Genomic DNA, 10,526 nt, shown 5'->3' with positions numbered 1-10,526 from the left:
AAAAAAGTAAAGTCTACAAGACATTAGAGGGAAACATGAGCCTGTATTCTGCTATCACTGATTAGTACTGAAACTTTATACGAATTGAATAATGCAGGATTCTTTATCTTGATGTAATATTTGTGAGATTCATCCATGTTATTGTATATAATAATTAGCTGAGGAGTATTTCTTGGAGTGAATGTACCGCACGCAGTTCATGTATCCATTCTCTTGTTAGGGACATTTGGGTTGTTTCCAGTTCGGTGATGTTATGAATGAAGCTGCTATGAACGTTCTTGTCTATTAACTTTTGATGAAGATAAACACTTATTTTTATTGGATAGATTCCCAGGAGTGAAATTATTGGGCGATACAATATATGGATGTTTGGCTTTCGTAGATTCTGCCAAACAGTTTTCTGAAACGAATGTGCCAATTTACTCTCCCACAAGCCACCTATGAGAGTCCCACGGGCTCTGCATTCTCTTCAGCACGTGGCATGGAGTGTTTTTAATTTTTGCCAATGTGGTGGGGATGCAGTGGTATTTCACTGTGGCTTTAATTTGTATTTTCCTGATGATTAATGATGCAGAACACCTTTTATGTTTATTGGCTATTTAGATATCCTATTGAACAGCATGTTCAAAGCTGTTCCCTCTTTTTTTTTTTTTTTTTTAACTTAGAATGAATTGGAGTTCACTGGGAAAGTAAAGTGGTACATATTCCTCATACTGTGTTTCCCTGAAAATAAGACTGGTTCTTATATTAAGTTGTGCTCCAAAAGATGCATTAGAGCTTATGCAGAGGATGTCATCCTGAAAAATCATGCTAGGGCATATTTTCCGGTTAGGGCTTATTTTCAGGGAAACCCGGTACGTGATACCTCCAGCAAAGAGTAGAGCAGTGGTGCTCTGGTAAACTGGCTCTTAGATATTAAAACAAGCCTGGTTTGTAGTATTTTCTGCCTTCCGTGTAAATACTCCAACCATGGCCAATTTCAAGCTACCACCTGAATGAATGGCTCACAAAGTTCCTGAATATTTAGCAAACGGCTCCCATGAACCAATACACAGTCTGGAGTAGTACCTCTGCTGAAAGTAACTGATATTTCTGTAGCAAAATATGTAAATATTCCCACTAATTGGTATGAAACAGACTCACATCCATTCAGATTTTTGCCTGCAATGAGACAACCACCAATTAACAATAAAAGAAGAACTTTCCATTTTACAGAGCTCTTTGGATTTTCACAGCGCATGTAAAAGATTGTGGGTCTGTAGCGGCTTCTAGTCCACTGATTGCAGATTTGCTGAAGTTGTTGGGGTACTACAGGAAATCCTCCTGAACGTGTGTGTGTACAGGAGTGATCCATGATTTTGAGCTAACTGACCTTTCAGGTCCCTTCTAGTTCTGGAAGTCTACAGCTAAAAATTAAAGAAATATTCCATTAATTATCCACTTTGCTTTATTAGATTTCAGCATTGCTGTGGAATAGATTCTTTGAAAATGTGACTTCTGGAGCTAGTGAACCCAGAGTTAACTATATAGCTCTTCCCACAAAAGGTTCTGGAGTCAGGCTGCCTAGGTTCCAACCTTGGCTCCACCCCTTACTTTCTCTTTGATTTTGGGTGAAGTTAAGCCCCTCGGTACCTCTGTTTCCTCATCTGATCATGAAACCCGAGATTACAAAAAATAGAATTATTGGGGACCATCTCTGAGCTGCCTGCTGGGGGCTTCCTCACACCTGAGACCTCAAATCTTGTCAAGTATCTGGAGCAGTCAGAGTTGGTGTATGTAGGATGGACAGTTTGTAGTGGTAACAATAGGACCTAACATTGCCCATGCTTGGTGTAGGGGTGTTCTCCCTATCTTTCTCCTTTGGTAGTCCGTGCCCACAGTGGCTGGTTAGGGCAACTGCTTGGTCAGTGGTGCTCAGGCCCAAGGCCAATCCCCTCCCTCAGGAAATCCTGTGCCTACAGAGAAACATCCTGTCCCAAGCCTTCCCCAACCCTGACAAATGTTTGAAATCTACAACTGTGAGATCTGTCAGACACGGTTTCTTACGTCTTTTTCTTCCTCTAGAGCCCATCTGGAGTACCGTGATTTAGATCTGTCTCCTCTCTCTGAAGGGCATTGGAAGCTATGATGGATCGTGTCCTGTACTGCCAGGTCCAAGGGGAGCCTACTCGGCAGGGGTGGGGGTGGGGGTGTGTGTGGCTGAGCCTTGGAGGTGGGAGTATAGCCAGTGGCCCCTCCACTCAGACCTTCATCATTCAACTCATTGATGTGTAGTCTTCAGATTGGGTTGTCTTGTCTTTTTCTTACGGATTCGTAGGAGCGCTTTGTATGTTCTGCATATGAGCTCTTTGGTGGGTACACGTATTGAAAACATACTTTGTCCCAGTCTGAGGCTTGCCTTTGATCTCTCCTAAATGAAGATTTCAATTTTAATGAAGTCTAGTTTATCATTTTTTTTATCCTTAGTCTTTCTTTTATGTTTTAAGAAATCTTGAAGAAATGAAGATATTTACTCATGTTTTCTTCTAGAACTTTTGTTTTAGTTTCCACATATGATCCATCTTGTATTAATTTTTGTGTATGATGTGAGGTAAGAGTTAAAATTTTTTTTTCCAGATAGATATCTAGTTTTGACAGCACTATTTATTGGAAAGACCATCTTTCCACCCATAGAATTGCAGAGGCACCTCCCTACCAAGGTGGTCATATATGTGTGAGTCTGTGTTGGGACTATTCTGTACTCTGGACCTATTTGTTTACCTTTGCACTAAGGCCACACTTTTAATTACTATAGCTTATTTTTTAAAATAAACTTTTTATTTTAAAATAATTGTAGATTCACATACAGTTGTAAGAAATAATGCTGTACCCAGATTATACCCACGTACTGTACCCAGATTCTCCCAGTGGTACATCTTGCAAAACTATAGCACAATAAGACAACCAGGATATCGACATTGATGCGATCTACCAACCTCATTCAGATTTCCCCAGTTTTACTTGTACCCGTGTGTGTGTGTACATGTGTGTTTGTATACAATTTTATCGCACATGTAGGTTCCTGTATCCACTACCACAGTCAAGATACACAACATTTCCATCACAATAACCCCTCACGGCTCCCTTTGGTAGCCACACCCATCTCCCCCCCACATTCTCTCCCCGCCACACATCTGTCATCCCTAACCCCTGGCAATCACTAATCTGTTCTCCATGGCTATCATTTCGTCATTTCAAAACTGTTGTGTTAATGGACTCACACAGTATGTGACCTTTTACAATTGACTTCTTTCGCTCTCCGTCAATTCACCTGAAAGCCACCCATGTTGTTATGTGTCTCAATAGTTTCTTCATTTTTATGGCCAAGTAGTATTCCATGATGTGGATGTACCAGTTTAACCGTTCACCCAGTGAGGGATATATGGGTAGTTTCCAGTTTTCAGCTATTATTAATAAAGTTGCTATGAACACTCATGTGCAGGTGTTTGTGTAAATGTCAGTTTCTAGTCTCTCGAGTGCCCAAGAGTGCAATTTCTGGGTTGTATGGGAATTGTGTTTTTAGTTTATATATATATATACACACATACATATATACATATATATATACACACATATATAAATATATATACACATATATATGTAAATATATATAGAGAGACATACTTTATTTTTTACAGCAATGTTAGGTTCACAGCAAAATTGAGTGAAAGGTACAGAGATTTCCCACATACCCCCTGTCCCCACATTTGCACAGTCTCCCCCATTATGAACATCCCTCACGAGAGTGGGACATTTGTTACAGTCTATGAATCTACAGTGACACGTCATTGTCACCCAAAGTCCATAGTTTACATTAGGCTTCACTCTTGGTGTTGCACATTGTATGGGTTTGAGCAAATGTATAATACGAGAATGTATCCACCATTGTAGCATCATAAACAGTGCTCTCACTGTCCTAAAACTTCTTTCTGCTCTGCCTATTCATTCATCCTCCCCACTCCCCTAATGTCTGGCGACCACTGATCCTTTTACTTTACCCGTAGTTTTGCCTTTTCTGGAATGTCACACAATTGGAATTGTATGTAGGAGGCCTTTTCACATTGGTTTCTTTCACTTAGTAATATTCATTTAAGATTCGTTCATGTCTTTTCATGGCTTGATAGCTCATTTCTTTTTTGCATTGAATAATATCCCATTGCCTGGATGTACCTGCCGGTTTATCCATTCACGTACTGAAGGACAGATTGGTTGCTTCCAAGTTTTGGCAATTATGAATAAAGCTGCTATAAACATTTCTGTGCAGGTTTCTGTATGGACAGAACTTTTCAACTCATTTGGGTAAATACCAAGGAGGATAATTGCTGGGTCATATGGTAAGAAGCTGTCTTCCAAAGTGGCTATATCATTTTACAGTCCCATTAGCAATGAAATAAGAATTCCTGTTGCTCCACATCTTGGCCATCATTTGGTGTTTTCAATATTTTTACTTTGGCTGTTCTAATAGATGTGTAGTCTGTTAGACTCATTGTTTTTGTTATTGTTTCAGGTGTACATAACAATGTAATAGTTAGAGATTTACTCCCCTTACAAGTGATAACCCCCCCTTCCCAATCATTGTTGTTTTAATTAGCAACTGCCCAATGACATAAGATGTTCAACATCTTTTCATATGCTTTCTTGCCATCAGTGTATCTTCTTTGATGAGGTGTCTGTTCAGATCTTTTGCACATTTTTATAATTGGGTTGTTTGTTTTCTTATTGTTAAGTTTTTAGGGTTCTTTGCATATTTTGGGTAACAGTGCTTTATCAGATGTGTCTTTTTGCAAATATTTTCTCTCAATCTATGGCTTGTCTTCTCATTCTCTTGACATTGTCTTTCGCAGAGCAAAAGCTTTTACTTTTAATGAGGTCCGTCTTATCAATTATTTCTTTCATTGATCATGACTTTGGTATCATATTTAAAAAGTCATCACTATACCCAACGTCATCTCGGTTTCCTCCTATGTTGTCTTCTGGAGTTGTATAGTTTTGCATTTTACATTTAGGTCAATGATCCATTTCAAGTTAATGTTTTCGTGAAGGGTATAAGGTTTGTGTCTATGTTAATTTATTGTATATTTTATGTCCAGTTCCAGCACTATTTGTTGAAGAGACTACTTTTAACTCCATTGTATTACCTTGCCTATATTAATGTGGATCTATTGCTGGGCTTTCAGTTCTGTTCCACGAATCGATTCTTTCCCCAATACTACACTGCATTGATTACTGTAGCTTTAGAGGAAGTCTCGAAGTTGGGTAGCAGTTTTCTGACTTCGTTCTTCTTCAATATTGTGTTAGCTAGTCTGAGTCTTTTCCCTGTCCATATACACTTTAGAATCAGTTTGGTAATATCCACAAAATAACTCGCTGGGGTTTTGTTTGGGATTGCACCGAACCTATGGATCAAGTTGGGAAGAATTGACATCTTGTCCATCTTGAGTCTTCCTATCCATGACTATGGAATATAGCTCCGTTTTATATTTAGTTCTTCTTTGATTTCTCTTCATCAGAGTTGCATAGTTTTCCTCATACAGATCTTGTACATATTTTATTTATATCTAAGTATAAAGTATTTTGTACCTTAGGTTAAGTATTTATAAAGTACTTACACTTTAGGTTAGATTTAAACCTAAGTGTTCCATTTTGGAGGATGCTAATGTAAATGATATGATATTGTGTTTTTAATTTCAAATTTCGCTTGTTCATTGCTGGTATGTAGGAAATCAATTGATTATTATTAACCTTGTATGCTGCAGCCTTGCTACAGTCGCTTACTAGTTCCAGGAGTTCATGCTTAGTTTTATAAAAAACTGTCAAACTGTTTTCCACAGGGGCTGTACCATTTTACATTTCCACCAGCAATGTGTGAGTGATCCCGTTTCTCTGCATCCTTGCCAGCATTTAATGTTGTCACTACTTTTTACTTTAGCCATTTCAATAGGCATGGAGTCATATTTCTTATAGTTTTAATTTGCATTTCCCTAATGGCTAATGATGTTGAACATCTTTTTTTTTTTTTTTTTAAAAAAAGAATTTATTGGGAAAGGAGAACAGGACTTTATTGAGGAACAGTGTGTACTTCCAGGCCTTTTTTCCAAGTCAAGTTGTTGTCCTTTCAGTCTTAGTTGTGGAGGGCACAGCTCAGCTCCAGGTCCAGTTGGCGTTGCTAGTTGCAGGGGGCACAGCCCACCATCCCTTGTGGGAGTGAATCAGCAACCCTGTGGTTGAGAGGACATGCTCCAACCAACTGAGCCATCCGGGAGGCAGCTCAGCTCAAGGTGCCGTGTTCAATCTTTATTGCAGGGGGTGCAGCCCAGCATCCCTTGCAAGAGTCAAACCGGCAACCTTGTGGTTGAGAGGACGCGCTCCAACCAACTGAGCCATCCGAGCTCAGTGGCAGCTCAGCTCAAGGTGCCGCGTTCAATCTTAGTTGCCGGGGGCGGAGCCCACCATCCCTTGCGGGACTCGTTGAGGAGTTGAACTGGCAACCTTGTGGTTGAGAGCCCACTGGCCCATGTGGGAATCGAACCAGCAGCCTTCGGAGTTAGGAGCGTGGAGCTCTAACCGCCTGAGCCACCGGGCCACCGGGCCACCCTGAACATCTTTTCATGTGATTATTTGTCATCTGCATATCTGCTTTGGTAAAATGTCTTTTGTCCATTTTCTAGTTTGCTTTTTCTTTCTGTCGAGTTTTGAGAGTTCTTTTATATATTCTAGTTACTAGTCCTTTGTTACACATATTTTCTCCAAACTATAGTTTTCAATATACCCTGAAATCTAGTAATGTTAGTCCTACAGGTTTTCTTCTTTAATATACAGTGGACCCTTGAACAATGCGGAGGTTAGAAGTGCCAATCTCCCACACAGTCAGAAATCTGCGTGTGACTACGGTTGGCCCTCCGCATATACAGATGTCCAACTGTGGAGTTGACCCTTGAAAAACTCAGGTTTGAACTGCCTGGGTCAATTGAAAAAAAATTGCATATAAGTGAACCTGTGCAGTGCAAACTCATGTTGGTCAAAGGCCAGTTATAGTCTCTACAATTGAAATCCCTTTGAATTTTCATAAAAATTTTAGAATAAGCTTATCTAAACCTTGCGGGGATTTTTTTTTTGTTAAAGATTTTATTGGGGAAGGGGAATAGGACTTTATTGGGGAACAGTGTGTACTTCCAGGACTTTTTTCCAAGTCAAGTTGTTGTCCTTTCACTCTTAGTTGTGGAGAGTGGCATTCAGCTTCAAGTTGTTGTCCTTTCAGTCTTAGTTGTGGAGGGCGCAGCTCAGCTCCAGGTCCAGTTGCCATTGCTAGTTGCAGGGGGCGCAGCCCACCATCCCTTGCAGGAGTCAAACTGGCAACCTTGTGGTTGAGAGGACGCCCTCCAACCAACTGAGCCATCCGAGAGGCAGCTCAGCTCAAGGCGCCGTGTTCAATCTTAGTTGCAGGGGGCAGAGCCCACCATCCCTTGCAGGACTGGAGGAGTTGAATTGGCAGCCTTGTGGTTGAGAGCCCACTGACCCATGTGGGAATCGAACCGGCAGCCTTCGTCAGGAGCATGGAGCTCCAACCGCCTGAGCCACCAGGCCGGCCCCCTTGCGAGGATTTTGACTGGGATAAGGATCTATAGATCCATGTTGGAAAAAGTGACATCTTCCAATCCATGAATATGGCATGTCTCTCCATTTGTTCATAAGTCGTCCTTAATTTCTCTCTTCAGAGTTTTGTAATTTTCAATGTAAGAAGTCTTGTATATTTTTTGTGAGAGTTATTCCTTGATCTTTGTTGGGTTCTGATGCTATTGTAAATGGTATTGTTTATTTCCATTTTATTTTTAATTGCTTGTTGCTTGTATATGTAAATGCAATTAATTTTCGAATATTGACTTTGTATACAGAGACCTCACTAAATTCACTTATTAATTCTAATGCTAATTGCTTGTAGTTTATTTTAGATTTTCCAAAGGCACAATACGTGACACCTGTGAATAATGACATTTTTAACTCTCCTGTTCCAATTGTGTACACTTTTTTCCCTGCCTTATTATACTGGCTAGTCTGTGGACAGTTAATCTAAAGGGAAAAGCATTCAAATTTTCACCAATAAGTATGATGTTAGCTGTAGAGTTTTGTGGATACCATCTATAAGAGTAATGAACATGCCTTCTATTCCTAGTTTGCCAAGAGTTTTTATTATGAATGGGTATTGAATTTTATCAACTCTATTTTCCACATTTTTTTGAGGTGATCATTAAAAAATATCTGTTAAAGTGGTGAATTATGTTGATAGGTTTTTGAATGCCAAACCAATTTTGCATTCATAAAATAAATCACATTTGGTCATGATGTATTATGCTTTTTATATATCACTAGGTTATGTCAATATTTTGTTTAGTATTTTTGCGTCTACATTCATGGAGCTACTGGATTACAGTTTTTCTTTCTTGTAATGTCCTTCTCAGAGTTTGGTAACAAATTCAGGCTGAAATCATAAAGTCAGGAAATCCTTTTCTATTCTCTAGAAGAATTTGTAGGATTAATGTTTTTTATCCTTTAAATTTTTGGAATAATTCACCAGTGAGATCATCTGAGCTTAGAGTTTTCTTTATGGGTATGTTTTAAATTACAGATTCAATTTCTTTAATTAGGACTATTCAGAACTTTTATTTCTCCTTGTGTCTGTTTTGGTAAGTAATGGTCTGTTTTGGTCCGTTTTCAAGGAATTTGTCCATTTCAATAAAATTGTCCAATTTTGGACATAAAATCATTTATAGCATTCTCTTATTACCTCTTAAATGTCTGTAGCATATGTATTGATGTCCTTTTTTCATTACTGATGTTGATAACTTGTGTTATCTAATTCTTGTTTTTTCTCTTTCTCTTCTTCATCTTTTTTTTAAGGAACCAACTTTTAGCTTTGTTAACTTTTGAGTTCACTTTAAATTGAAATTTCCAGCTTGAATTTTATTTTTGGTATCACATCAATACTTAAAATTCAGGCCTAACACCCATGTGGGGGCCAGTCAATGTCCAGACATTCTCCGGGGAGGTTTGTCTATAATCCCACTCACCTCCCCGGAGGAGATCTGGACATTGACTGGCCCCCACATGGGTGTTAGGCCTGAATTTTAAGTATTGATGTGATACCAAAAAACTTCAAGCTGAAAATTTCAATTTAAAGTGAACTCGAAAGTTAACAAAGCTAAAAGTTGGTTCCCAGGCTGAGGGACCTGGGTGGGATTATAGAAAAACCTCCCCGAAGAATTGTCTCTGCTGTCTGCCTCAGTGAAGCAGGCTTAAAATAAAATAAAATAAAATAAAAAAGAATCCCTTTTTCATTGCTTAGCTGGTAGCCCTTCCTTAGTCCATAATTTATGCAGGATGATTCCTGACTCATCTGGCTCTGTGCCATACGTGGTTCTTAGACATTGTGTTACCTGAACTGCAGATCTCTGCATGACATCCCACAGCTTCAGTGTAGGTTGAGCTCCTTGGTCTTGTGTTCCTGCTTGGTTGCTGGCATGAGAAGATTTCTCTACTTTGCTTTCAGACTTACCCATTTCCATATAATTTTTTGAAATCTAGCATTTTAAAATATTTCATAGGGGGGGGGATTTTAGTATCACTCATCTTACGTCTTTGCATTGGCTGTTCCCTCCATCTGGAATGCTTTCTCCCAGGTAGCTGCAGAGATGTTGCCTTCACTCTTTTCCTCAAAAATTACCTTTTCAGTGAGTGCTACCTGACGACACTGTTGAAAATGAATAGTCTGCTCCAACTCTAGCCCTCCCTAGTCCTACCTTTTTCTTTCAGAGAACTTATAACCATCTAATATACTGTATGACTTACTTGTTAGTTATGCTTTTTGTGTATTGACAGTTCCATTTTCTAGATATAAGCTCTAGGAGGGCTGGATCTTTTTCTGTTTTGTTTACGGAAGTCTCCCCAATTCCTGGAACAGTGTCTGGCACATAGCAGGTTCTCAGTAAATATTCCCTGAATTAACTGAGTGTATAAAGGAATGCTTCCGGGAACTCAAACCCTCTTCTTGGACAGAAGGAGGAACCGGGGTCTAGAGAGGGAAAGGGATTTGTCCAGGTCACCTGGAGAGGGGATGGCAGACCCAGGACCACAGCAATTACCTGTGGCCTGTAGCGAGCACATTACAGTTTTGAAGTACATTCATTGTCTCCTTGCAGCCTTGCCCCAGGCCCCCAGTGTGGGCAGGGAGGAAAAACAGTCTTCATTTCATAATACTGTGGGCCCCTTTCTCCTTCTGGAAGCATAGTCATCCTCGGCTCTGTCCCAAAGCATTCTCTTATTTTCCTTCTGCTTCTCTGCTCACAGCCTCGTCTGCTCACCTCTTGAAGACTGCTGTTTCTTGAGGTTCTTCCCAGGTCATTTTCTTGTTTCCCTTGATGTCCTCTCTTTGAATGACCTTGTCCATTCTGTGCTTTCAATCAGTCTCTCTCCGATCCCAGTGTCTCCCGGGA

The sequence above is a fragment of the Rhinolophus hipposideros genome (genome assembly GCF_964194185.1).
Source record: "Rhinolophus hipposideros genome assembly, chromosome: 22".
In the NCBI taxonomy this organism is placed as follows: Eukaryota; Metazoa; Chordata; class Mammalia; order Chiroptera; family Rhinolophidae; genus Rhinolophus; species Rhinolophus hipposideros.
Note: the sequence above shows the minus strand (reverse complement) of the source record.